The following is a 27,520-nucleotide window of genomic DNA, read 5'->3' as shown; positions in this document are numbered from 1 at the left end:
TTTTACTATTTGCAGTGAGTATTGGAGCACTGATGATTTAACTTATTTTTAAGAATCTTATTTAACTGTAGTATGTGTGTTATTGTATTTTATACTGTTTTTATTGTTATAATCTGGCATTTATGCCTCTGTTAGCTGCCCTGAGCCTTCGGGGAGGGAGGGATGCAAATTCAAAGAAATAAATTAAAAATAAATAAATAAATAAATAAATAGAGAGAGAGAGAGAGAGAGAGAGAGAGTGGGGAGATGAATTCCCCAACCCGGGCCCCCTCAGCCTAGCCATAGGACTTCCATCTTCGCTGGGTTCAGTTTTAGACTGTTCTGTTTTAACCATCCCACTACAGCCTCCAGACAACTGGCTAGATCTCCTGGGATGGTATGTGGTTGGCCATCCATTAACAGGTACAGCTGGGTGTCATCTGCATATTAATAACCGCAGCCCAAAACTCCTGACTAACTGGGCAAGAGGGTGCATGTAGATGTTAAACAACATTGGGGAGAGGATTAATCCCTGAGGGACCCCGCACACTAACGTCTGTCATTATGAGACCCTCTCCCCTAGCACCACCCTCTGACCCCGCCCTTGGAGGACTCAGCAAAGCCATTGAAGGACTGTCCCACATAATCCAGTGGCAGTGAGGTGGTGGGTCAACTAGTAATGGCTGACTGTGTCAAACACTGCTGACAGATCTAACCCCAGCAGCACAGCCAATCAAATCTCCAGTGGCCAATCAGAAGCTTTGCTGGGCAAACGCCTCACTTGGCCCCACCTACTTTCGAAAAACACACGAGGGGCACCAGGAAAGATGATGGCGGGCACCACTGCCACCCCCAGACACCAGATTGGGGACTCCTGTCTTATAAATTGACAGCTGTGCAGAAGCAACCCTTAACCCTCCAAGCCAACATTTTGCAAAATGAATGGGTGAGAAGGGTGGGGATTTCATGTTCTTAATTTTCTTTTCTTAACGTGGCAGGCTTTCATCTCTTTCCAAAAAAAAATACGTTGGCATTACTTCTGTGGGATGTATTGTCCCTCGCAGTATACTCCTTCCCCTTCATCTCTTAAACAAAGGATGAAAACGTTAACCTGGATTCCAAAAAACCCCTCCCCCAAAAAGTATTTTCTCCACCCCTTTTATTCTTGAGGCCGGCAGAATACAAAGGTTTCTCTTCATCTGCTTTTTTGCTCCCCCCCCCCCAAAAAAAAACAATACATATCTTGGCAAGGGTGACCACAGAGGATCTGGTGATCTAACCGAGGAGACTTTGGGGAGGGATCAGGTTAAAATCTGAGTGAAATACCTGAGCCAGGACGGGGTCTTTTTCTTGGTTGTGCTGGGAACTCTTGATTTGCTCCTGCTAGGTTTCTTGCAATCAGAGGTCCATCAGTGGCTATTAGCCACAAGGTATAGATAGGGGCTCTGGGGCAAGTGATGCTCTGTCTTCTTGGTGCTTGGGGGGGTCAACAGTGGGAGGGCTTCTAATGTCCTGGCCACACTGCTGGACCTCCTGATGGCACCTGGTATTTCTGGCCACTGTGTGACACAGAGTGTTGGACTGGATGGGCCTTTGGCCTGATCCAACATTGGCGTCTCTTATGTTCTTATGCTGGCCTCTAGATAGGGATGCCAGCCTCCAGGTGGGACCTAGGGAAGCCCCGGAATTACAGCTCTTCTTCAGACTACAGAGATCAGTTCCTCTGGAGAAAATGAATGCTTTGGAGAGTAGACTCTATGGCACTGGACCCCACTGAGGTCCCTGTCTTCCAGGGGCATAAACTATCAGGGGGCAGTGTGGCACAAACCCCACCTTGGGATTTCCTGGAGGGGGCACTGCCCCCCCCCCCAGCGGCTAGGTAGCATCATGGAGCTGCTTAGGGTTAAACTGTGCAGTCTCATCCTCTCCACTTGTACAGAGGCTGCTAACTCCAATTTCTTTCTCTGGGACATTTACTTGTCATGCATGAGCACCCCTCTGCTGCCTTTACCGTATGTTTTCCTTAGGATCTTTGGAAGTTCTTCCTAAATACCCTACTTCCTTTTTAAAAATATTATTTTAATTCATTTTATTGTAATATATATTACAATGTAGAACATAACAACCAATAACGGAACCATGAATAACATAACGAACGAAACCTTACAATATTATAACCATAACCATAACAATGCTTTTGACAATTTGTATGGTGGTTCATCAAACTAAGCTAGGTGATTTTGGTAACCAGGGACTTGCAACTTTAGAGGAGGAGGAGGAGGAGGAGGAGATTGGATTTATTCCCCGCCCTTCCCTTCCCAAAGGAGTCTCAGAGCGGCTTGCGATCTCCTTTCCCTTCCCCTCCCCACAACAGACACCGTGGGAGGTAGGTGGGGCTGTCTCTTCCGAGGACTGCCCTTGAGAGAACAGCTCTGAAAGAACTTGTGACTGACCCAAGATCATATCAGCAGCTGCATGTGGAGGAGTGGGGAAATCAAACCCGGTTCTCCCAGATTAGAGTCCGCGCTCTTAACCACGGCACCAAACTGGCTCTAGAAATGGAAGAGATGGGAATATTTCTGTCTTTAGCCATGTGTTATTGATAGGCAGTAGGAGAAGAGGCTGGTGGCTTAAATGCTGGAAAGTTAAAGTGATTTTGGTATTCTGAGACCTTCAGCTTTGGAGGGAATAAAGGTGGTTCACCAAATATTGAAAATGAAGTGGTTGTAACAAATGTTCTCATAGTTTCAGGTCAGGGTATCTGAGAAGCCATAATTGACTGTGGATTTACTGTGATGCCTTTGGAGCTTCATGTTCCGCAGTATGCAAGTTGTTAGAATGCTGGTGTAAAACTGGGGGATGCTATGTGACCTTGGGACAGTTACAACTCAGCCTAAGTTGTGAGGAAAAGAGAGAAGGAGGAAGAATTTCCTTTCATCCACAAATGAAATATCTACTCACATTGTCTCGGTGAAGCAGCTCGTGACACCTTTCCCCTCGCAGAGTCCTCTTTCTTTGACTGCGATTCTAACTATTACAACTGGGGGGGGGGGATTTTTTAAAACCACATGGTTAATTGTTGATGGCACATATTTTGGGGGAAATATTTTTTCATAGAAAGCCAGTTGGGTGTCGTGGGTAAGTGCGCGGACTCTAATCTGGGAGAACCGGGTTTGATTCCCCACTCCTCCACTTGCACCTGGCTGGATGACCTTGGGCAAGCCATAGCTCTGATAAGAGCTGTCCTTGAAAAAGAGCACTTTCTGTCAAGAGCTCTCTCAGCCCCACCCACCTCACAGGGTGTCTGTTGTGAGGAGGGGAAGGGAAAGGAGTTTGTAAGCCGCTCTGAGACACCTTTGGGTAGTGAAGGGCGGGGTATAAATCCAATCTCTTCTTCTTCTCTTCTCTTCTCTTCTTCTTCTTCTATTCAAATAATGTAATATAGATTACCAAGTTTGGGCCTGGACCGGGTACAGCCCCGTACCCCTCATCCCTTGCCAGTGACGGGGGGGGGGGACCAGGCCACCCTACCTCTAGATAGCCTTAAAAACTGGTGAACCACCATAAAAGATGGGTCCATCAAGGGTCATTACTCATGATTGTTCAACAGGGTGCCCATATTCAGGGTCTGTCTACTCCTGAAGACCAAATGACCATCGGGAGCTACTTGTGAGCTTTCTAGGAATGTCTGTCGACAACAAGATAATGGCCCAGATTAGGGGTCCCCAACTCTCCCCCCCCCCGCAGACACCTTTGGAATTCTGACAGTGTGGTGGGTGCAGCCGCAAAATGGCCACCCTAAAATGGCTGCTACGGCTTAACTTCAGCCACATAGTGAAGATCCTTGTGCCGCAAGGGTGGTTGCTCCTATAGCAATATTTTTAGAAATCTGCATAACCAATCAGAAGGCTTGCTGGGCAAGAACCCCACCTGGCCCCACTCGCAGGTGCCAGGAAAAGGTGCTGCCATGTTAGAGACCCGTGGAGTAGATGGTCTCAGTCTGGTACCAGATGCTGTTATATTTTAACTAACCTACACGATGCGGAACAGTTCCCAAAACCAGGCCAGAGGGGTCTTGCCTCGGTAAGTCCCTCCTGCCCTCCACTTCTCCCCAAACCTAATGTGTAGCATGGAGAACTTGCCTTTGCCTGGGTTTTCCTTGGGTGACCTTCAAGGTTTCACCCCACCCCGGCATTTTTTTCTGTGTTCGCACAGTGCCACAGTGCCACCTTGTTGGGCTGCAGAGTTTTATAATCTGCATGGAAGTGTAAGGCCTGTTTCTTCCCCCTCCTTCAAAAGACAGAGATGGAACACAATGGAATCTTCAGCAAGCTGAGGTCTGCGGCGAATTTTGATGTCACGCCTTCTCGTTTGGCTCTGCTTCGCTGTGTCACAGTGAAGCGGGGTAGGGATGCTCGAAGACCTACCGGTTCAGTTCGTAGACCTGTTCACCAGTCACAGAGAGCAAGCCAGTTTTTCAACCTACCGTTCGTCGGCCTGTTTGTGCCTGGTTTGGTAGATGTTCCTTGTCATTCCCCAAAATTGAGCTCTGCTCTGCCTTTCCCCCACTGCTCTGCTCTTTTGCTTGACAGTTTCAGGAGGGTAACCCTGTTGGTCTGTGGTAATAGAATCAGAGCTTTGTCAGATAACCGACAAAAGGAGCGGTAGTTCGTACCCCAGAAATCTTGTCCTTCAGTGGAATCGAGCTGTTTGCTTGGCAGGGAATTGTTTGAACAGACAGTTAAATTAGCCCCAAGTCATATAAATCAGTCATCAATAAACGCTGTTAAAAAAGAAATCCTGCCATTTGGTGTTCGTCTAGGTAGTCTTAATAGCTGCCAGTCTGTTTGGATTGGCAGTGTCATCCCCGCAGCGTTGTTTGAGTAATTCGGCACCAACGAGATGCTGAGGACTGAACCTGGGACCTTCTGCGTGCAAAACAAATGCTTTCCCCACTGAGCCACGGCCCCTCCAAATGCTTCCCAGACGCTTCCCAAGAAGAGCAGCTAGGGACGGGTTTCCGGGGGCCAATCACGGAAGAACTGAGCATACAACTTGCCAGTTTCACTACACACACACCCCGTCGTATCTTCCTCCCCACACACCCGAATTCCTAGACACAGGGTTTCTGCCATCAAAAGCGCCCATCAGTTCCCAGGAATTAGCCTAGAAGATAGCAGTCGGGGAATTTAATTTTAAATCGGGCGAGGAAATTTATATTCGGGGAGGGGTGCATTTAACTAGCAGCTGCGGGGTTCACGGGACCCCTTCTTCTCCCCCCTCCCATTAAGAATACGTCTGATTCTTGAGTCAATATTGGGGAGATGCTGGTGGGGGCGAGGAGAAGAGAAAGATGTCTCTCCCTTTCCCCCCTCAGTCTCTGCCAATAGCTTTTTTTTTTTTAACCAGATAAAAATTAAAGCAAGGTGGTCCCCCCTTTCCAAAAGCTTGCAAATGCCCTATTAACATTGTTATACAAAACAGCAGTGCTCCGTTTAATTAGGAAAAATAAGGACTAACCTCCACCATATGTTGCGTTTCTGCCGACATTTGCATTTGAAAGTCCCGACCGCATTTCACGCGCGGATCTGGGATTTTCGCCATATGAATGGCCTCCAAGTTTGTGTTGCTATGGGATGAGAGAAAAGGGAGCCATGTGCTTTTCCTATCTGCTTTGGCACCTCCCTTTTTCTTATTTAGTTTGGTGCTGTTTTGGGGGAGGGTTTGGTATGGTTACTGCTTGACTTTTTTTTTTTTTTTTAATTAAATATCCATGACCTTTTCTTGTCTCCATTTTGGCTCAAAGGCTGCCGATTCCAACCCACCATATCCTGTCGGGCTCACTTTGATAGGTGGTTTTAGTTGTAAAATTCCTCTGTGTGTGTATGCGTGTGTGTGAAGTGCCCTCGGCAACCCCGTAGAGACTTTCAGAGGCTGTTTGCCCTTGCCCGCGTCTGCCTAGCAATTCTGGTCTTCCTTGGTGGTCTCCCCTCCAAGTACTCACCAGGGCCGACCCTGCTTAGCTTCCAAGATCTAATGAGATTGGGTTTGGCTGGGCTACGCAGGTCAGGGCTATAAAATTCCTACACTACTCTTATACTTGGCATATGTCTGCGTTTTCTAAATTGCCCCATGATTGCACGTGGCCCTGGTGGGAAACACTGTTGTTTTTTTTAAGGAATGGTGAGATTTTTTTTCATTTCAGCTAAGAACGAACATTATGACTCCCCTTCCCGACTCTCTTCCCACATGCCCAGAGCTCTTGAGTTGCTCCCCTTTGTCAATAAACAGTAAGAGAGTCTGTTTCTGGGTATATCACCTGCTCCATACTATTTCCATAAACCCAGGGGGGGGGGGGAAATAATAACAATAATCCGGTTTATATATTTAATTCGGTTATACCCTGCCTTTCTCCCCAGTGGGATCTCAAAGCAGCGTGCGTCGTTCTCCTCTCCTTCGTTTTAACCTCACAACATCCATGTGAGGTAGGTTAGGCTGAAAGAATGTGACTTCCCCAAGGTCATCCGGCGAGTTTCCGTGCCACAAGTGAGGATTTGAACCTGGGTCTTCCTGCTGCTCTTAACCGCTACACCATACCGGCTCTAGCAGGACAGAGCAGGCAATTGTTGATGGGGATCTTCCAGAGCATCTGTTCTGCTGTTCATACTTTGAATGACAACGTCAACCCCTGAAACTGCGATGTGAGTCGGGCCCGGTATAAACGCCTGCTCAGTTGAATGAAAACATTTGGGCTCCGGCTTAACATCTGTATGAGAATGGGATTCTGGGAATTCCCTCTTTGACTCTTCCCACTAAGCATCTGAACCCCAGAGCCTTGGAGGCAACATCAAGGGAAGGCCTTGACCTCTCTGCCCTGTTGGCTGTCCAGAAGAACTGGTTGGCCACCATGTGAGACAGGATGCTGGACTAGAGGGACCACTGGTCTGACCCAGTAGAGCTCTTCTTAGGTTCTTATCAGGGAAGGCGTTGGCCTCTATGCCCTGTTGTTGGCCCTCCAGAGGAACTGGTTGGCCACTGTGTGAGGCAGGATGCTAGACTGGAGGGACCACTGGTCTGACCCAGCAGGGCTCTTCTTAGGTTCTTATCAGGGAAGGCCTCGGCTTCTCTGCCCTGGTGTTGGCCCTCCAGAGGAACTGGTTGGCCACCGTGTGAGACAGGAGGCTGGACTAGATGGACCGCTGGTCTGATCCAGCAGGGCTCTTCTCACGTTCTTATCAGGGGAAGGCCTCAGCCTATATGCCCTATTGCTGGCCCCCCAGGGGAACTGGTTGGCCCCTGTGTGAGACAGGATGCTGGACTAGATGGACCACTGGTCTGATCCAGCAGGGCTCTTCTCACGTTCTTATCAGGGGAAGGCCTCGGCCTCCATGCCCCATTGTTGGGCCCCCAGGGGAGCTGGTTGGCCACTGTGCGAGACAGGATGCTGGACTAGAGGGATTATTGGTCTGATCCTGCAGGGCTCTTCTAACATTCTTAAGAAGGCCTTGGCCTGTATGCCCTGTTGTTGGCCCTCCAGAGAAACTGGTTGGACACTGAGTGAGACAGGATGCTGGACTAGAGGGACCACTGGTCTGATCCAACAGAGCTCTTCTAACATCCTTAAGAAGGCCTTGGTCTCTATGCCCTGTTGTTGGCCCTTCAGAGGAACTGGTTGGCTACCATATGAGACAGGATGCTGGACTAGATGGACCACTGGTCTTAATCCAACAGGGCTCTTCTAACATTCTTAAGAAGGCCTTGGCCTGTATGCCCTGTTGTTGGCCCTCCAGAGGAGCTGGTTGGCCACTGTGTGAGAGAGGATGCTGGACTAGAGGGACCACTGGTCTGATCCAGCAGGGTTCTTCTTATGTTCTAATCAGGGAAAGCTTCGGCCTCTATGCCCTGTTGTTGGCCCTCCAGAGCAACTGGTTGGCCACTGTCTGAGGCAGGATGCTGGACTAGAGGGACCACTGGTCTGATCCAGCAGGGCTCTTCTTAGGTTCTTATCAGGGGAAGGCCTCAGCCTCTCTGCCCTGCTGTTGGCCCTCCAGAGGAGCTGGTTGGCCCCTGTGTGAGACAGGATGCTGGACTAGATGGACTGTTGGTCTGATCCTGCAGGGCTCTTCTTGTGTGACTCTGAGCTGGAGAACGCTCAGCCCTTCTCTTACTACGGCCGCCCAAAGCATCAGGTGTCACATCCTCCTAACCACCGGAAACTGCCTGGGGGTGTGTGTGTCTTAACAGAGGTCCAGCGCACGGCTTCTTCAGCTAGACACGGAGCATAGTTAGTGCGTTCATGCGCCAAACTATTTGTGCATGATGACAATCCCAGACTCCGTGAATACAGTTCTCAAGTCAGGAAGCTGACGGGGAGCTAATTTTAACTTGGACTTGCCGTTTCAGTCTCCTTGAGACGCATGTTCTCCTGGCCACTTTCCACTCTATCCCCAGCTGGGGATGCCCTTTCCTGGGAGGGGGCAGACATGAATGGAATTGAACCCCAGGAGTGCCGATAATTCTGCTTGTCCTCACGGCTGTTTTGGGGCAGTATCCAACTAGCATTGGCTGCAGTGGGAGCTGTGGGACATTTTGATGCTTGAGTGAGCCGATGAGGAAGCCAGATGAGGTGGCAAAGGATCTTTCAGAATGGTGTAAGAAACATCTTTCCAGATAAGGGCATAAGAAGAGCCCTGCTGGATCAGACCAGTGGTCCCTCTGGCCCAGCATCCCGTCTCACACAGGGGCCAGCCAGTTCCTCTGGAGGGCCAGCAACAGGGCAGAGAGGATGAGGCCTTCCCTGACGTTCCCTCCTGGCTCTGGGATTCAGAGGGGTGACTGCCTCTGAATGTGGCTGTTCCCTTTAGTCACCATGGCTATTGGCCACTGATAGACTTCTCTTCCACGAAACTGTCTAAGCCCCTTTTAAAGCAGTCTATGCCTGTGGCCGTCACGACATCCTCTGGCAGTGAATTCCACACTGAGAGTCAGTTTGGTGTAGTGGTTAGGAGCGTGGACTCTAATCTGGGAGAACTGGGTTCGATTCCCCACTCCTCCACATGCAGCTGCTGGTGTGACCTTGGATCAGTCACAAGTTTTCAGTTCTCTCATGAGCAGTTCTTGAAAGAGCGCTCTCTAAGCCCCACCTACCTCACAGGGTGTCTGTTGTGGGGAGGGGAAGGGAAAGGAGATGGTAAGCTGCTCTGAGACTCCTTCGGGTAGTGAAGGGCGGGGTATAAATCCAATCTCCTCCTCCTCTTCAACTCCCTCCTCTTCTTCCTATTTTCCAGGAAGCTGTCTAATCCCCTTTTAAAGCAGTCTTTGCCTGTATATTCTCTGGCAGTGAATCCCACATTTTAATCACTCTCTGTGTAAAGAAGGATTAGACCAATGCTCTGTCTAGCCCCGGGTTTTATTCCCGGTATCGACCAGCCAGAGATCACATGGAGGACATGAAGCCATCCCCTTTCAGAGGTATACTGCCACTGTACATGGAAGTTCCGTTCAGTCTCTCCTGACCAGTATGTTGCTAACCTGGTCCACGAAGCATGTGTCTCTAATCCTTTCCATAAAGCTGTTTAACTGAGTTTCCATTGCTGCAGCTCATGGTGACAAGTCACACAAATTATGCCTTGGGTAAAGAAATCCTTTCTTTTGTTGAGTGACCGAGAAGTCTGTGTTAATGGATGGGGGGGGGGGCACACCACACGTATTCAAGAGATAAAGCTGTGCAGGTTGCAAGTAGAGCAGTGGAGTTGATAGGCTGTAGGAAAGAAAGAAAGAAAGAAAGAAAGAAAGAAAGAAAGAAAGAAAGAAAGAAAGATCTTTGCATAATTCAAGATTAGCTTGTGGAACTCTCTGGCACAAGATGTAGTGACAGCCACTAGCTGAGATGGAAAAAAGCAGTTAGACAAATTTACGCGTGCAGGACTAGATGTACCTTTTTGGTCTCATCGAGCCAAGCTCATCTGTTTCAGAATGTAAATTTATTTTGATGTCCCCAGCATGTGTGCTGGGTTTAAAAGCAGTCAGGAGGTGAAATTTTCCCTTGCAGTTTCTCGGGCCGGTCTAGCACAAGCACCTCTTCTGCCGGCGACCATTCTCGGTTTCCTTTTCGCCTGCAAACGAAAATGGTATATTTTTACATGTCCTTTTTTTGTGTCCTTCAGGTTCCTGTCGCCCGCCTTCTAGTTTCAGGACACTTTGCCACCTTACAGGGCCCCCTGTAAGATCTTCAGTATCCCTCTGTGGATTGGTGCTTAAAAATATTTAGGGTCAAGAACCTTTTCCCCCCAAATTACACCTGAACTACTAGCACGGAAAGAGCCACTGGCTTGTGGCTGCTCTTCAGCGCCACCACTAGAGATGGCCAGATGGTAGTATTGCAGCGGTCCTGCTATATGCTAGGGAGGTGGGGGGGGGGGGGGGGGGGATGAGAAGAGGAAAAAGTCTGATGCTGCAACCTGAGCAGGAAAGAATCCACTGTAAAGGCCCAGCGTTACTGACCTGGATAGCCCAGGCTAGCTGATCTCGGAAGCTAAGCAGGGTCGGCCGTGGTTAGTATTTGGATGGGAGACCTCAAAGGAATACCCGGGTTGTGACGCAGGGGCAGGTAACGGCAAACCACCTCTGAACGTCTCTTGCCTCGAAGAGGTCAGCATACGTCGACTGTGACTCGGTGGCCAAAAAGAAAAAAATATTGGAGAAATTGAAATTGCTTAGAAGCAGCTGGAGCGGTTTTCCTGTGCAGCCTGATGGCCTCGAAATTAGGATGTCAGGATTACTCCCACGACAAGCTGCACAAGAATAAATAAATTGGGGAGAGCTAGGTTTGTTGCGGTTGGGGAACTCCCAGAATCACAACCGATCTCCAGCCTGCAGAGATCAGTTCCCCTGGAGAGCAATGGCTGCTCTGGAGCGTGGACTCTGTGCCACTGTACCTCGCCGAGGTCCCTCCCCTCCCTCCTCTAAGCCCCACCCTCCATAGGCTCCTCCCCCAAACATCCAGGAATGTCTACACCCTGAGCTGGCAACCCTAAGGGAAGCGAATCAGAGATCTGACATCTACCCTGCCAAGCTATCATCCTGAGGCACTACCGCGAACGCATGCCAGCCAATGCACAGTAGCATAGCTTCCGTGTGAGCCGAGAAGTCCTGAGTTCAAATCTCCCCTCGGGTGTGACTTTGCTTGGTGACCAAAGCCGGGCCCACGTTCTCTCAGTCTCCTCCTGAGCAAAGCGAGGGTCTTGCCACTACCCGACCGGTCATCGATGAGCCGCTCAAAACCTTCCCATAATTTTAAAGTGCGCTGGGCACCACACGAAGGAACGCTGATTGGGAACGCAGTCTTTTCCCACATGCCTCGGGGAGGGGTGTCTAAGCATGACTCCGGCTTTAAAAAAACGATCGCGGGGGTGGGGAGATGGAGAAAGAAACCCTCTTTATTGTGGCAACAGCGGTTTAGACAAATAGCTGGAAACAAAGGGCTCGGTGGAGGGGCAGTTTCCGTCCATTTTAAGAGGGGCAGATGGCAGAGAAGGGGGACGCTTTTTGTTTGAAGAGAAATGAGATGGGGGGGGGCTTGTTTTGCATGCATGCACCGCCACACACACACACACAGCCCTTCCTTTGCGTGGAACAGTTCTGTTCGTTTTTTCCTGTGTCGTGACTCACTGTCTGGCTTCCGCGGACTGATCATCAGGAACAAGAGCTCGGATTCCCGGCTCCTTGGGGCTGCCAGCCATCTCGCGTGCCCTCTGACGGCTCTCCGGTTAGAAACAGGGACATGTGGACGGTGGGAGAGACGAGGCTTCCTGTGCCAGCTTAGACGATTGGCCTGCCTTGCGCTGGCAGCCGGCGGCGGCTTTCCGGGGTCCCCCGAAGGGAAAGGTCCGTTGCTTGAGATCTGTGAGCGGGAGATGCCCTGGTTGAGCGTGGGCCACATTTCCTTCCCGTGTTCCCTCCGCAGAGCCTCGGGTGGTATCTGTAGTTCCGCTTCCTCGTCTAGTCCTCTCAACAACCCTGCAAGGGAGGCTGTGGTACAGGACCTGGCACGAGGTCACCTGGTGATAGGGATGCCAGCCTCCAGGTGAGACCGGGGGATTCCGGAATGACGGCTCGACCCCTGGAGAAAATGGATGCTGTGGAACGTTGGACTCTCTGACAGTGTCATCCCCCTGTCCTTCCCAAACTCCGCTCCTGAATCTGCAGGAGTTTCCCAACCCATATCTGGCAACTCTACCCCCTCCTCCACTGGTGGCGGGGTGTGTGTGGCAACCCTACCTAGTGAGCCAGGTTGGTGCAGTGGTTAAGAGTGGCGGACTCTAATCTGGGAGAACCGAGTTTGATTCCCCACTCCTCCACATGCAGCCAGTTACAGTCTTCTCAGAGTCAGTTACAGTCTTCTCAGAGCTCTTCTCTCAAGGACAGTTCTGGAAAGAGCTCTCTCAGGCCCATCGACCTCCCAGGGTGTCTGTTGTGGGGAGGGGAACGGAAAGGAGAGTGCAAGATGCCGAGTGAAGGGCAGGGTACAATTCCAATCTCCTCCTCCTCCTCTTCTTCTTCTTCACCACCACCACCACCAGGGCCAACCTGGCCTTCTCAGCACGGAAGTCCCAGTTGATGCACTGGGGCTTACTCCCTGGGAAGGATACTTAGGATTGCAGCCCGATTGATTATTTGATCCCAGATCTCAGGAGGCTGATGCGCCTTGGACCCAAGCGAGTCTTCCTGCATCTGAGCCAGCTCTGAAACTTGGGCGTGCCTCCGCCAGTTCCCCGGCGCATAAGAAGCAGAGGGCAGGGCACCCCTCCCTGTCTTGCTCCGACTGCACAGTTCAAGGCTCTTGTTTTTGTTGCTTTAAAAAAAAAAGGCTGGTTGATTTAATGGTGTTGGGTTGACACTCTCCACCCCCTCTGCACTTTTCCTTTTGTTTGTATGTGTGTGTGTGTGTGGGGGGGTTCCCCCGTCTTGTTTTTACAGCTGCAGGGAAGTTGTTGGAGCACCAGGGTTTTTTTGTAGTTGTTCTCGTCCCTCTGGGTTTCTTGTCTCCCCTTCCCGGAGGAACAGTTGCGTAGGTGTGTTTACTCTCGCCTTTCTCGCCATCGGTATTGCCCCCTTGCCCGGCTTCTCCTATCACCTCCCGCTCCTCTTGTTCTCGTATCCTCGGCGTTGTCACCTCCTCAGTCACACATTGACTCTTCCCACATGGACTCTTCCCACATCCCCGGCCGGGCGGATTTCGTAAGCTTTTATCCACCCAGCGGCCCATCCAGAGCTGGAAAATCTAGACTGGTCCCCCCTTTCCTGCAAGAGACCTTTACCACAATAGAACTATCGTGCATGCAGTGATGAAGTTCTGAGGAACTGATTTGGTCCTCCAAAGCAGAAAGCTTTGGTCGAGAAGTGGCCTTTTCTACGGGAGCATCCTCCTTTTGTTTGAGGCAGAGCATTCTGGGGGAAAACCAGCTTTTTTGCTTCCTGACGTGGGGGCGAACCAGACAGGCTTTTCGGGCGTCTTAATTAGGGCTGAGCCGTCCCACCTCTCTTTTGATTCTCCAGATTTCCCTACCTTGCCTGTTGTGAAACTTTTCACCTGTTCGTAGTGTGATGACGACATTGTGTGGATTCATATGTGAGGGTTTTGATGTGTTTGCTTCAAATTGGAAATGACAGAATCTCCCCTCGATGCATAAGTGGTAGCAAAAGGTAGGGGGATATTTTTTACTGGAGAAGACCTCAGACTGGATTGTGCAGCAAGATAGACAGGTTACCTCTACTAGTATTATGGCCAAAATGGTCATTAGGGCTAGATGCTTTTACTGACCCAGAAGGAAATTGACAGAAAGCACCTTTAATTGGTTCACACACCTTATATCTTTACCATTAAGTAACTGAAGGATCTTTAAAACTGTCTTGAACTCCGTTTATTTTTATTTTTAATTATCTGAATGATAAACTCAAAATTAGCAGATCACTTGTAATGGCAATCCTTGAGTCACCACAAACTTAATGATCGTTTTGTAATTGTTTTCATTGATGCTTTACTAAGTACTGCATTGTATTTTATTTCAAACTTCAATGAACAGTTTATTTTGGTAAGTATTTACCATAGAGTTTCCGGTGATTCCTAGAGAGGTGTGACATCACTACTGGGCTTTTCCAGGAAGTGACATCACACCATCACTCAGTCACCCTCCCCATATCTCCACCAACCCAGTCTCCCCTAGCCGCACCTAGCAACTCAACTATGCACTCCTCCAAATGTGTATGTATTCTTGCCCCAGTCCATGGCTGCCTTCTTTCTTTTTCTTTTTTTCACATCTCCCCCCCCCCCCCAAAAAAAAATTTCCTGGTTTTTTCCCGGGCCTTCACATTTCTAGATGGCTCGAGTCCAGAGCAAACTAATTTATGCACTAGCCAAATCGCTCGCTCACAGCTTTAATGCCAGTAACTCACAAAGCAGAATTTTTGCTCACAAGACTCCACAGCTTAGAGGGAGCACTGGTCACCTCTACTAGTATTATGGCCCAATGGTCATTATGGCTGGATGCTTCTGCTGACCCAGAAGGAAATTTACAGAAAGCACCTTTAATTGGTTCACACACCTTATATGTGTACCATTAAGTAGTTGGAGGATCTTTAGAACTGGCTTGGACTCCATTTTTTTTCTTTTTAATTACTTGAATGAAAAGCTCAAAATTAGCAGGTAACTTGTAGTGGCAGTCCTTGATTCACCACAGACTTAATGATCATTTCGCTGTCCGACTCTGCCCTTGCAGAAAAAGGGGGGAAACAAACTCCCCATCCATTTCCAAAGATCCGCATGACGGGCAGGAGTTGCGGGCTGCGCGTGAGTTCCGTGGCAGGCAAGCACTGTAGCTGCGAGTTAGGCTGAAGGGATGCCGGGTTGCTTCGGGGGGAGACGTAGAGCAGGGGGTGAACTGGCTTATGAATCGGGCAAACTCTGACTTCAGTAACAACTTCAGTAGTCCTTTAGCCTGCACCTTAAAGGATCATGGAGGGAAGAAAGGATCGTCCTTGGAGGAAACAGGTTTATGGGCCCAGTGGTACCAGTTAAGAAACTAAGAACTGCAGAAGACCCTTGCTGGATCAGACCAGTGGTCCATCGTAGTCCAGCATCGTGTCTCACACAGTGGAAAGCCAGTTCCTCTGGACGGCCAATACGAGGGCAGAGAGGCTGAGGCCTTCCCTGACAAGAACGTAAGTAGAGCCCTGCTGGATCAGACCAGTGGCCCATCTAGTCCAGCATCCTGCCTCACACAGTGGCCAACCAGTTCCTCCGGAGGGCCAACAGCAGGGCATAGAGACCAAGGCCTTTCCTGATAAGAACGTAAGAAGAGCCCTGTTGGATCAGACCAGTGGCCCATCTAGTTCAGCATCCTGTCTTACACGGTGGCCAACCAGTTCCTCCGGAGGGCCAGCAACAGGGCATAGAGGCCGAGGCCTTCCCTGACAAGAACATCAGTAGAGCCCTGCTAGATCAGACCAGTGGTCCCTCTAGTCCAGCATCCTGCCTCACACAGTGGCCAGCCAGTTCTTCTGGATGGCCAGTGAGGGGGCATAGAAGTCAAGGCCTTCCCCTGATGTTGCCCCCGGCTCTGGGATTCAGAGGATTAGTGCCTCTGAATGTGGAGGTTCCCCTCAGTTGCCATGGCTAGTAGCCTTTGACATCCTCCATGAATCTGTCTAATCCCCCTTTAAAGCGGTTTATTCCTGTGGCCATCACGACATCCTCCGGCAGCGAATTCCACGTTTTAATCACTCTCTGTGTAAAGCAGCCTTTCCTTTTGTCCGTCCTGAACCTACTGCCCACCAGCTTCATGGGATGCCCTCGAGTTCTAGTAGTTTGGGAGAGGGAGAAAAACTCTCTCCACCTCATGCATAATTTTATAAACCTCTATTACTGTCCCCTACCTTTCCTATAGCAGTGAACGGCAGTCCCCGCCCACTGTCATGGGCAATGGATAGCTAGGCCTCTACCGGCAAAGATCTGTTGGGCAGGGACCCAGTATGTGACTCTGGGCCCACAGTATAAGTTTGCTTATTTCATTTATTTCAAGCATTTTTATGCCACCTTTCCACCTAGCCAGGGTCCACAAGGCAGCGAACATAAAGATTTTAGAACATTTAAGTGCAATTAAAAATACCGTTAACCTTACAAAATTCAGTTAAAAACATACAAACACACAGCAGTAGAAGGAGGGCCAGTAACTGTTATTAGGAGTACTCCAGGTAAAACAAAAAGAAGAAGAAGAGATTGGATTTATACCCTGCGCTTCACTACCTGAAGAAGTCTCAGAGCGGCCTACAATTTCCTTTCCCTTCCCCTCCCCACAACAGACACCCTGTAAGGGAGGTGGGGCTGAGAGAGCTCTGACAGAAACTGCTCCTGAGAGAAAAGCTGCTTCGGCGGGGAGGGCGGGGTATAAATTGAATAAATAAATAACTTGTGACTGACCCAAGGTCACACCAGCAGCCGCATGTGAGGGACTGGGAAGTCATACCCGGTTCACCCAGATTGGAGTCCGCGCTCCTAACCACTACACCAGACTGGCTCTCTGGGTCTTTGCCTGGTGGCAAAAGGCACCGATTGAGGGAGACAGATGAATCTCCCTAGCTAGGGAGTTCCACATTTTTGGTGCCATGACCAACAAGGCCCTTTCTTGGGTCGCCATTTGTCTAGTCTCAGATGGTGGTGGCAGCCGAAGCAGAGCCTCCAAAGATGACCGGCCTGAACGGATAGATCAAGGGTATCGGACTCATTTATGACAGCCGGATCTGTCATAAATGAGACTTTGTTGGGCCAGGTCACGTGTGTCATAAAATGTAATGCCAGGCAGCGGGGATATAAACTTTATAAAGGACACAAACACAAAGATTTTTTTTAAACTTAAAATAAGAACATGCTTAAAACATTAGCTCTGTAAGCTGCAAACCTACTTTTGATTTATTGGCATTCGCCACAGAAGTCTCATGCTCAGAGTCCTGAGTCTAGGACCCGGGTGAAAGCATGAAATGGCTGAGTGATTGAGAGAGTCTGGCAAAGCAAGCTGAACTGGAAGCAGGAGATGGCCAGTTTCCGGACGTGAGCCCTCTGGGGGGCCTGATCCGGCCCCCGGGCCGCATGTTTGACACCTTTGGAATAGAATAATATGGGAGTTGGTGGTCCTTAAGGTTTGTTACTAAATGTGCGCTGCTCCCTCCCAAAGGCCCATGATACACACTCGCCCTATCTATCACAAGGAGAATACTCTGTAAATAGTTTTCTCCATTCTGTAAGTGTTCTGCACGCAGCCCTGAGAGGTAGGCCTGTCTCACGCTCCTGCAGCACTTAGCTGGTGGCAGCATCTTTATATATTGAATACCACAGCCGGGTCTTTATCTCTTTACCTCCTTCGTTTAGACCTTACCTTTCTCCCCAGTGGGAACTCGAATCCGCCTGCGTCAGGCAGCTCTCCCCCGTTTTATCCTCATAACAACCCTGTGAGAGAGTGGCGAGGGGCCGAATGCCACCCAGCGAGTTCCCGCGGCTTTCTGTTTCTGTACATCCTGGCTGGGTCACGATGCATGCGCTGGCGGAACACGTGCCCTGCGCAATTCTGATCTGCTGGATTTGCAGAGTGTCGGTTTGGAAACAATGGCCGACTAGTGGGCAGGGGCAGGGGGCGGGTCTGGAGCAATTAGGGGGGTGGAGTCTAACAGGTTGGTCAATGGGAAGACCCTGATGGATCATGGGAACAGGGTCACTTCCCCCCAAAAAAGGGAGTTTTAAACCACTTGGTTCAAAAGGTCTGGTGGATTTAGAAGAAGGAGAGATTGGATTTATATCCCGCCCTTCACTCGGCGTCTCAGAGCAGCTTACAGACTCGTTTCCCTTCCCCTCCCCACCACAGACATCCTGTGAGGTAGGTGGGGCTGAGAGAGCTCTCTCCAGAGCCTCAGAAAGAACTACGGCTTGCCCAAGGTCATCCAGCAGGTGCAAGTGGAGGAGTGGGGAATCAAACCCGGTTCTCCCAGATTAGAGTCCACGCACTTAACCACTGCACCAGACTGGCTCTCAAAATGTGCTGAAACAGAGGCTTAAAAACAGTAACTGAAAAGTGTTTCTAGCTTTATTTCTTTTGGTAGGTAGGACGGTCTTGGCAGTGGAACTCCCTCCCCTTCTCTGTCTCCCCCCCCCCTTCTCTGTCTCTCCTTTCCCCTCCATCTGGGCCTTTTCCCTCTTTCAATAATTGTGCTTTTTAGCTTGGGCAAGGACCGTACACAAAACTCCTGAACTAGAACGCCCCGCGCAAGGCAACAGACATATCTGCAATACGGCGGAATTAACGACTGCCAAATTGTTCGCATCAGCTTTTTCCTTTCTTCCTTAAGCAAATGTCCCTGTCTCAGCATGCGTTGGAGAGGTGACAGAAATGAGGCTTGTGGTGGGGGGCCCCCTGCTTCTGCCCCCCCACCCCCATCCTCCACCACCAACTAATCCTCCGCAGGCTATGGCTCTCCCAAAGGACTCTTGTCTGGAATTTCTCCAGCCTCAGCAGTTCCCAGATGTCGTAAACGTAAGTTTTTTTTTTGTTTTGCTTTAACACCCATGCCGTCTGCGTGGTCTGCGGGGCCTGCTTCTGGCTGAAGTGGTGGCGCTTACCCAGCCTGAAGCCCTTGGCTCAGGTGACCGCGTGGTCCCTTGTTCACCCCCCCCCAATTCCTGCACTTAGAAATCTAGCCTGTTAGGGAGAAGACTAGCTAGGAGGGCCAGTTTGGTGTAGTGGTTAAGTGCGTGGACTCTCATCTGGGAGAACCGGGTTTGATTCCCCACTCCTCCACTTGCACCTGTCCTTTGAGCAAAAATTCTACTTTGTGAGCTACTGGCATTAAAGTTGTGAGCAGGTGATTTGGCTACTGCATAAATTAGTTTGCACTGGAGCCATCCTTCCTGAGCTAAGACAAAAATGTGTGAGCCGGAGGCTAAAAAACTCTGAGCTAGCTCACACTAACTCAGCTTAGAGGGAATACTGCTCACATGGTGTCTGTTGTGGGGAGGGGGAGGGAAAGGAGATTGTAAGCCGATCTGAGACTCCCTTGGGTAGTGAAGGGCGGGGTATAAATCCAATCTCCTCCTCTTCCTCCCCCCCCATGTGCAAGAGCAGGGGGAATGTCCAGGTGGAAACATTCAATGATGGGGCATTCTAACTGCAGCCTTCGAAGGGGCAAAGGCTGGCCGCCTTGATGATGCTTTGATCTATGTTAATACTTTGAATCTGAACTCAGATCTGCCCTGCAAATCAGAAGAAAGCAACTTGTGTCTCCCGACTCCTACATATTTTTCTACTCGCTCCCCCCCCCTACTTGCCTTGCTTACATATACTCAGGGGTCATTTCCTGCAGGAGCGCACAGGAGTGGAGCTCCGGCAGTAAAGAGCCCTGGGGACAGGCACATGCAACAAGCCCTGCTCCCAGCAGCCCTCAGTCAGAGCAAGAAGCAGCCAGGTAAGCTGCAGAGCCCCCCTGGCCCGCCGGTCCAAAACAGTCCAGTGGCACCATTAAGACCAAGTTTTATTCAGGTACAAGCTCTCCTACAGCCCTCCCTTCTTAAAGGACAGATCTGCATGTCCCCCCACCTCCAATAGCTAGCAATCCAAAACAGTCCAGTGTAGCCTGAGTGGTGGGTGTTGCCTTCTGATACACTTCCGGTGATGTCAGGGGGTGTGGCATATGCAAATAAGTTATGCTAATGAACTCCTGCACCTCTTTTTCTACGAAATGACCCCTGCGTATACTTGTGTCAGTTGTCTTGGGGGGAGGTGACAAATGGGGGGGACAAGATTTCTATCTACCCCAAGTGGGGGCCTCTTACTATTGATCTCCCGACTACAAATATCAGTTCCCCTGGAGAACATGGCAGCTTTAGAGGGCCGACTCTATGGTATACCATAGATTCTTGGTGAAATTCCTCTTCAGATTTCTCCATCCCCAGGCCCTGCCCTCAAATCTGTGGGAAGTTACCAAGCTACCTAACCCCAAATTGTGTTTCTGTTCTCTGTGTGTTTGCGGCACAAGATCTCCCTTTGAAGACTGGGGCAGCATTTAGGGTGCCATGCGGCATTTTAAGCACAAATACCAGCTCAACCCCCTTAACCAGTTTTTAGTGGGGCATGAAGGAAGAGAAGATTGGATTCATACCCTGCCCTTTGCTACCCGAAGGCGTCTCAGAGCAGCTTACAATCTCCTTTCCCTTCCCCTCCCCACAACAGACATCCTGTGAGGTGGGTGGGGCTGGGAGAGCTCTTTCGAGGACCGCTCTTGAGAGAACTGGTGACTGACCCAAGGTCACACTAGCAGCTGCATGGGGAGGAGATGAGAATCAAATCCGGTTCGCCCAGACAACCCCTCCCTGTGCATTATAATCTAAGGCAAGGCCTCTCGAAAGCTCTGTTTGGGTGGTTATTAATAATAACAAATCAGTGTAACATTTTCATCGTTCAAAGCATTTTATGCATATGACCATTGCAAGAGCCCTGCAGGGTAGGCCAGTAACAACGTCATATTACAGGTGGAGAGATGGCAGCCGGCTCAAAAGCCGCCAAGCAAATGGTATCAGAATCCGTGGAGGAAGGCGATGGCAAACTACCTGTGCTTCTCCCTTGCCTTGGAAGCCCCTTGCTTTTGGTCTGCCATTGCCTTCCTCTGCAGAGTCTTCCTTAGAGATCTCCCTTCCAAGCACTGACCCTGCTTGGTGTAGTGGTTAAGTGTGGCAACTCTAATCTGGGAGAACTGGGTTTCATTCCCCACTCCTCCACTTGCACCTGGCTGGATGACCTTGGGCAAACCATAGGTCTGTCAGAGCTGTTCTTGAAAAAAGAGCAATTTCTGTCAAGAGCTCTCTCAGCCCCACCTATCTCACAGGGTGTCTGTGGTGGGGAGGGGAAGGGAAAGGAGTTTGTAAGCTGCTCCGAGACTGCTTTGGGTAGTGAAGGGCGGGGTATAAATCCAATCTCCTTCTTCTCCTCCTTCTTCTTCTCCTTCTTCTTCTTCAGATAGATATTTGGGGCCTTTAAAAAGTTTGGCTGGGGGGAAAGGCAACGGGGAGACGGGATGTTCACTATAAACGGCTTCAGTTCTATCTTCTTAGATCGCCGGTCAGTCTGCAGTCCTGGTGCGTTGTTTATTGAATGTCCCATTTTGCACTGAGTCGCTTTGTAATCCGCCTGGAGTCCCTGTCAGAAAGGCGGAGTATAAATAACGTGAATTTAAAAAAACAGGTAATAGTGGAGGGAAAAACAAATTATTTTTGCAATTCGTTCTGTGTTTTCCTCTCCTCTTCCCCCGCCCCAGGGCCTTCAAAATAGTGTTTGGTTTCTTTCTTAGCAGCGGCTTCCAATTCTACATTTTCTTCTAAAAATACTGCCGGGGGAGTACTTTTAGGGTTACAGGGCCCTGATTCTCCCCACCAGACCTCCTTTCCCGGGAGTATATTAGATTCTGCTGCAAAACTGGCGATGAGAAAGGAGGAGGCTTTGGGAAGGAGCGTGGGAATGCTCCCTCTAAGCTGTGGAGTCTTGTGAGCAAAAATTCTGCTTTGTGAGCTACTGGCATTAAAGTTGTGAGCAAGCGATTTGGCTGCTGCATAAATCAGTTTGCTTTGGAGCCCTCCTTCCTCAGCTGAGAGAAACGTGTGAGCCGGAGGATAAAAAACTGAGCTGGCTCACACTAACTCAGCTTAGAGGGAACACTGGTCAAGCTTACTGACCAGATAAGTACCATCCATTAAAGTAAAGGTAAAGGTTCCCTTGCTCGAAAGCCAGTCGAGTCCGACTCTAGGGTTGCGGTGCTCATCTCTGTTTCCAAGCCGAAGAGCCAGCGCTGTCCGAAGACGTTTCCGTGGTCATGTGGCCGGTATGACTAAACACCAAGGCGCATAGAACGCTGTTACCTTCCCACCGAAGTGGTACCTATTTATCTACTTGCAATTTCTTGCTTTCGAACTGCTAGGTTGGCAGGAGCTGGAACTAGAGATGGGAGCTCACTCCATCATGCGGCACCCAGGTCTCGAACTGCTGAACTACTGACCTTCCACAGCCTGCAGTTCAGCGTCTTAACCACTTTAGCCACTCAACTTGTTCATTGCCTTTTGATTGTAATAGGAGTCTATTTGTAGCTTATATACTTTGAAGAAGGCCCCATTGGGCAGAAACGTGTTAGTTCACTATTGTTTCTCTTGTGCATATGTCACTTTTATTGAGGCTTTAGTTGGGCCCTAGTATGTTTTTAAACGTTTCTGTAATAAGTACATGGTTTTTTTTGCTTATAATCAGTTTACATTCATGTACTTAACTATTGGCTCTGTGGCCCTGTACTTGTTTTCTAACTAACCTTCTAGGTTCTTGATTCAACTTTGTTGGGTTAAGTTGTCTCCCCCCACACTTTTTCCATCCCAGATAAGCACCCTCCCTTCCAGATGTCACTCCCCTCCTCCTTTATCTGGGATGAAAAAGGGAGGGGGGACAACTTAACCCAACAAAGTTGAATCAAGAACCTAGAAGGTTAGTCTGGTGAGAGAGAGCCAGTTTGGTGCAGTGTTTAGGAGCACAAACTCTGATTTGGGAGAGCCGGGTTTGATTCCCCACTCCTCCACATGCAGCTGCTGGTGTGACCTTGGGTAAGTCACAAGTTATTTATATATTTATTCAATTTTTACCCCGCCCTCCCCGCCGAAGCAGCTTTCCTCTCAGGAGCAGTTTCTCTCAGAGTTCTCTCAGCCCCACCTACCTCACAGGGTGTCTGTTGTGGGGAGGGGAAGGGAAAGGAGATTGTAGGCCGCTCTGAGACTTCTTCAGGTAGTGAAGCGCGGGGTATAAATCCAATCTCTTCTCCTTCAGTCACAAGTTCTCTCACAGCTGTTCTCTCAAGAGCAGTTTCTGTCAGAGCTCTCTCAGCCCCACCTGCCTCACAGGGTGTCTGTTGTGGGGAGGGGAACGGAAAGGAGATTAGCTGGGCTCTTTTTGTAGAAAAATCCCAGCAGGAACTCATTAGCATAATAGGCCACACCCAACACCAGAAGCTCATTAGCATAATAGGCCACGCCCCTGCCAGCAGAGCTCTTTAGCACATTAGACCACACCCCCATGTTACCAGAAGTGTGGTTATCCAGCCACACCCACCTTTTGCTTGTTATTCTGTTTACCTTGTTTGTTGTCAAAACCAGGGCTTTTTTTGTAGCAGGAACTCCTTTGCATGTTAGGCCACACATCCCTAATGTAGCCAATCCTAATGAGTTTCTGCTGTTGGGTGTGGCCTGTTATGCTAATGAGTTCCTGCTGGGCGTGGCCACCTCGGGAGCCAGCCGGGACTCCGTTCCTGTGCGTTCCTGCCCAAAATTAGCCCTGGAGATTAGATTGTAAGCTGCTCTGAGACTCCTTCGGGTAGTGAAGGGCAAAGTATGAATCCAATCTCCTTCTCCTCCTCCTCATAATAACTTTGCCAAACATGGGTTGGGGAACGTGCATGTTTTCTGTCTTGCTTGCCGGTTACACCCCCCGGCCCACATAGGTATACACACCATTTGAATCCACGTGCACATGCTTTGGAGTTAATGGGATTTGGGTTATTTTCTTTCGCAAAAAGAAATCACTGTTTGGAATGGGGACATGTGAGGGCACTGGAGTACCTGCCCGTCCAGGGGAGGGGCACAGAATAACTTTGCCAAAGCAGCCAAGCTAATTTTATTTATTTGTGTATTCGGTTTTTATCCCGCTCCATCCCCCATCAAGCATGACTCAAGCAGACAGTAAAATCAGAACTACCGTTTGAGCCAAAGCTTACAGTTAAAACGTAAAACCAGTCAATCAAATCATATCAGTCAAATTACCAGTTGACTGATTGTATTGACTTTCCAGTCCTGCTCGACTGAGCTTCCTTCTCCAAGGCTGATTCACAGCCTGGTTAGGCACCAAAGCGACTCAAAATGGTACCGTTTATCACAACCAATGTGGTGTAGTGGTTAAGAGTGGCAGATTCTGATCTGGAGAACCGGGTTTGATTCCCCACTCATCCACATGAAGCCAGCTGGGTGACCTTGGGCCAGTCACCGTTCTCTTAGCCTCTCCTACCTCACAAGGTGCCTGTTGTGGGGAGAGGAAGAAAAGGCGATTGTAAGCCACACTTTGAGACTCCTTAAGGAACATAAGAGAAGCCATGTTGGATCAGGCCAGTGGCCCATCTAGTCCAATACTCTGTGTCACACAGTGGCCAAAAATACCAGGTGCCATCAGGAGGTCCACCAAGGGGGCCAGAACTCCAGAAGCCCTCCCCCTGTTGCCCCCAACCCAAGCACCAAGAATACAGAGCATCACTTGCCTCAGACCAAGAGTTCTCTATCTATACCTTGTGGCTAATAGCCACCGATGGACCTCTGCTCCATATGCTTATCTAATCCCCTCTTGAAGCTGTTCATGCTTGTAGCTGCCACCACCTCCTGTGGCAGTGAATTCCATGTGTTCATTACTCTTTGGGTGAAGAAGTACTTCCTTTTATCTGTTCTAACTTGACCGCTCAGCAATTTCATGGAGTGCCCACGAGTTCCTGTATTGAGAGAAAAGGAGAAAAGGACTTCTTTCTCGACTTGCTCTATCCCATGCATAATCTTATAAACCTCGATCATGTCACCCCTCAGCCGTCGTTTCTCCAAATTAAAGAGCCCCAACCGCTTTAACCTTTCTTTGTAGGGAAAGTGTTCCAACCCTTTTATCATCCTAGTTGCCCTTTTCTGCACTTTTTCCAATGCTATTTTACTTCCTTTTATCTGTTCTAAGCCTACTGCTCATTAATTTCATTGAGTGCCCACATATTCTTGTATTGTAAGAAAGGGAGAGAAAAGTGGGGTATAAAAACCTTATCAGCCGTCTGCCACCCCTGTTTTAGTGCAAACGGCCATGCTGCCAGGTTCGTTCTGCTTCATTCTTCCCCCAACACAATGTCTCTCACACACCCCTGTCCCCTGCAAAACAGAGATCCTAACTATAAATATACGTTGATGGGGTCCGAACGGCCAGTAACTGACCAGGAGAGAGATCTTGGAGTCCTGGTAGAGAACTCACTGAAAACGTCCACTCAGTGTGCAGCAGGTTATTGGGGAGGGGACGGAAAACAAATCATCCGGTATCATAACTCCCCTGTATAAATTGATGGTGCGGACTTATTTCAAATCCTGTGTACAGTTCTGGTCACTGTACCTCAAAAAGGATATTATAGCACTGGAAAAGGTGCAAAAAAGGGCAACTAAAATGATTAAGGGGATGGAACATCTTCCCTATGCCGAAAGGTTAAAGCGGTTAGGGCTCTTTAGCTCGGGGAAATGACAATTGAGGAATGACATGATAGAGATTTACAAAATTATGCATGGGATAGAGAAGGTAGAGAAAGAAGTACTTTTTCTCCCTTTCTCGTGGGCACGCAATGAAATTAATGTAGGTTTAGAACAGATAAAAGGAAGTACCTCTTCAGCCAAAGAGTAATGAATACGTGGGATTCACTGCCTCAGGAAGTGGTGGCGGCTACAAGCATAGACAGCTTCAAGAGTGGATGAACATATGGAACAGATGTCCATCAGTGACTCTTAGCCACAAAGTATAGATGGAACACTGTCTGGGGCAAATGATGCTCTGTATTCTTGGTGCCTGGGGGGGGGGCAACAGGGGGGGGGCTTCTGGAGTTCGGGCCCGTCTGGGGGACCTCCTGGTGGCACCTGGTTTTTGGCCACTCTGTGATACAGAGTGTCGGACTGGATGGGCCACTGGCCTGATCCAACATGGCTTCTCATATGTTCTTATGTCTGGGGCAGTGATGCTCTGTATTCTTGGTGCTTGGGGGGGGGGGCAACAGTGGGAGGGCTTCTGGAGTTCTGGCCCTGCTGGTGGAGCTCCTGATGTAACCTGAGTTTTGGCCATTGTGTGACACAGAGTGCTGGACTGAATGGGCCATTGGCCTGATCCAACAGGGCTTCTCTTCTGTTCTTATGAGTCCGATAGTGTATCCTGACCCCAGGGTGGAATGGGGCCCAGTTTTTCCTCCGAGCTTCTACCTGCTGGAGAAAAATAATCAGTGCAGTCCATGGGCATAATGCACCAAAGCCAGGTGGGCCATCCGATGGGCACAATGTACGGGTGAGGGTGCATCCTGTCAGAGAAGCAAAATTTTGCAGGCTAGAGACCAGCGGTTTTGTAACATTAGGCAACATGCAAGCGGGGAGTCTTCAGCAGCGCTGGGCCTCAGTGTGGCAAAGACCCTTTTGGCCGGCTGCTTCAATGCCCGTTGTCCATTTGAAGACTGCAGCACCTCAGGGTATCAACTGCTCCACTCAGTGGTGGTGGGGGGATTAGAGGGAACATTGCTCATTGTACTCCCAGGTTAGCACAAAACTAAGGCACTGGCGACTTGGTATCGCGGGTCCCCAGTTCAGTCCCCATAGTGCCTTGCTAGGGTTGCCAGCTTCCAGGTGGGATCTGGAGGTGACCCGGAGTTACAGCTCATCTCCAGACAAGGAAGGAAGGAAGGAAGGAAGGAAGGAAGGAAGGAAGGAAGGAAGGAAGGAAGGAAGGAGTTGGATTTATACCCTGCCTTTCACTTGGAGACTCAGAGCGGCTTACAATCGTCTTCCCTTCCCCTCCCCATGACAGACACCCTGGGAGGTAGGTGGGGCCGAGAGAGCTCTGAGAGAACTGTGACTGACCCAAGGTCACCCAGCTGGCTGCATGTGGAGGAGGAGTGGGGAATCAAACCTGGTTCTCCAGATTACAGTCCAACTGCTCTTAACCACTACACCAAACAGGAAGGAAGGAGGGGAGGGAGGGAGGGGAAGAAAAGGAGAAGAAGAAGAGATTGGATTTATACCCCGCCCTTCACTCAGACTCTCAGAGCGGCTTACAATCACCTTCCCTTCCCCTCCCCACGACAGACACCCTGAGAGGTAGGTGGGGCTGAGAGAGCTCTGAGAGAACAGTGACTGGCCCAAGGTCAACTAGCTGGCTGCATGCGGAGGCGTGGGGAACCAAATCCGGTTCTCCAGGTTAGAGTCCGCTGCTCTTAACCTCGACACCAAACTGGCTCCCCTGGAGAAGTGGATGCTTTGGAGGGTGGTCACTGTGGTCCTGTACCCCTCTGAGGACCCTGTCCTCCCCAGGATCCATCCCCAAAGCTCCAGGAGTTTCCCAACCTGGATCTGGGAACCTTACCACCGCCACCACCCATCTCCCACTGGCGTCCAGCGGGGAGCCCGGCAGCCCTATGCCTTGAGCGTGGGGCTGAGTGATTGAAGTGTTCGATTTAGTAGTTCAGATTTTGCCCCAAATCTTCTACACATTTTGCGAAAAGGGTCATAAAGTAATGGTGCCGGTGACTGGGTTTGGCTTAGCTGTTCCCGTTCAGCCACCTTTGGAATTGCAGCAGCATTTCCCACCCTACCCTGACACCCACGAGGGCTAGCAACGCCCTGTGGAAAGAAGGTGTCTCCGGTGGCTGAGTCTAGCCA

The 27,520-nt window shown here is 49.8% G+C and overlaps 1 protein-coding gene across 8 annotated transcripts in view; it reads left to right on the top strand.

Moving 5' to 3' along the window:
* The window catches only part of TCF3 (transcription factor 3), a 146,052-nt gene that overhangs the window by 33,911 nt on the left and 84,621 nt on the right, over nucleotides 1-27,520 (top strand). The window lies entirely within an intron of this gene.

The sequence above is a fragment of the Gekko japonicus genome, unplaced genomic scaffold, assembly GCF_001447785.1.
Source record: "Gekko japonicus isolate JY-2015 unplaced genomic scaffold, Gekko_japonicus_V1.1 scaffold1894, whole genome shotgun sequence".
NCBI classification, from domain to species: domain Eukaryota; kingdom Metazoa; phylum Chordata; class Lepidosauria; order Squamata; family Gekkonidae; genus Gekko; species Gekko japonicus.
Note: the sequence above shows the minus strand (reverse complement) of the source record. Positions and strands in the feature narration are given on the sequence as shown.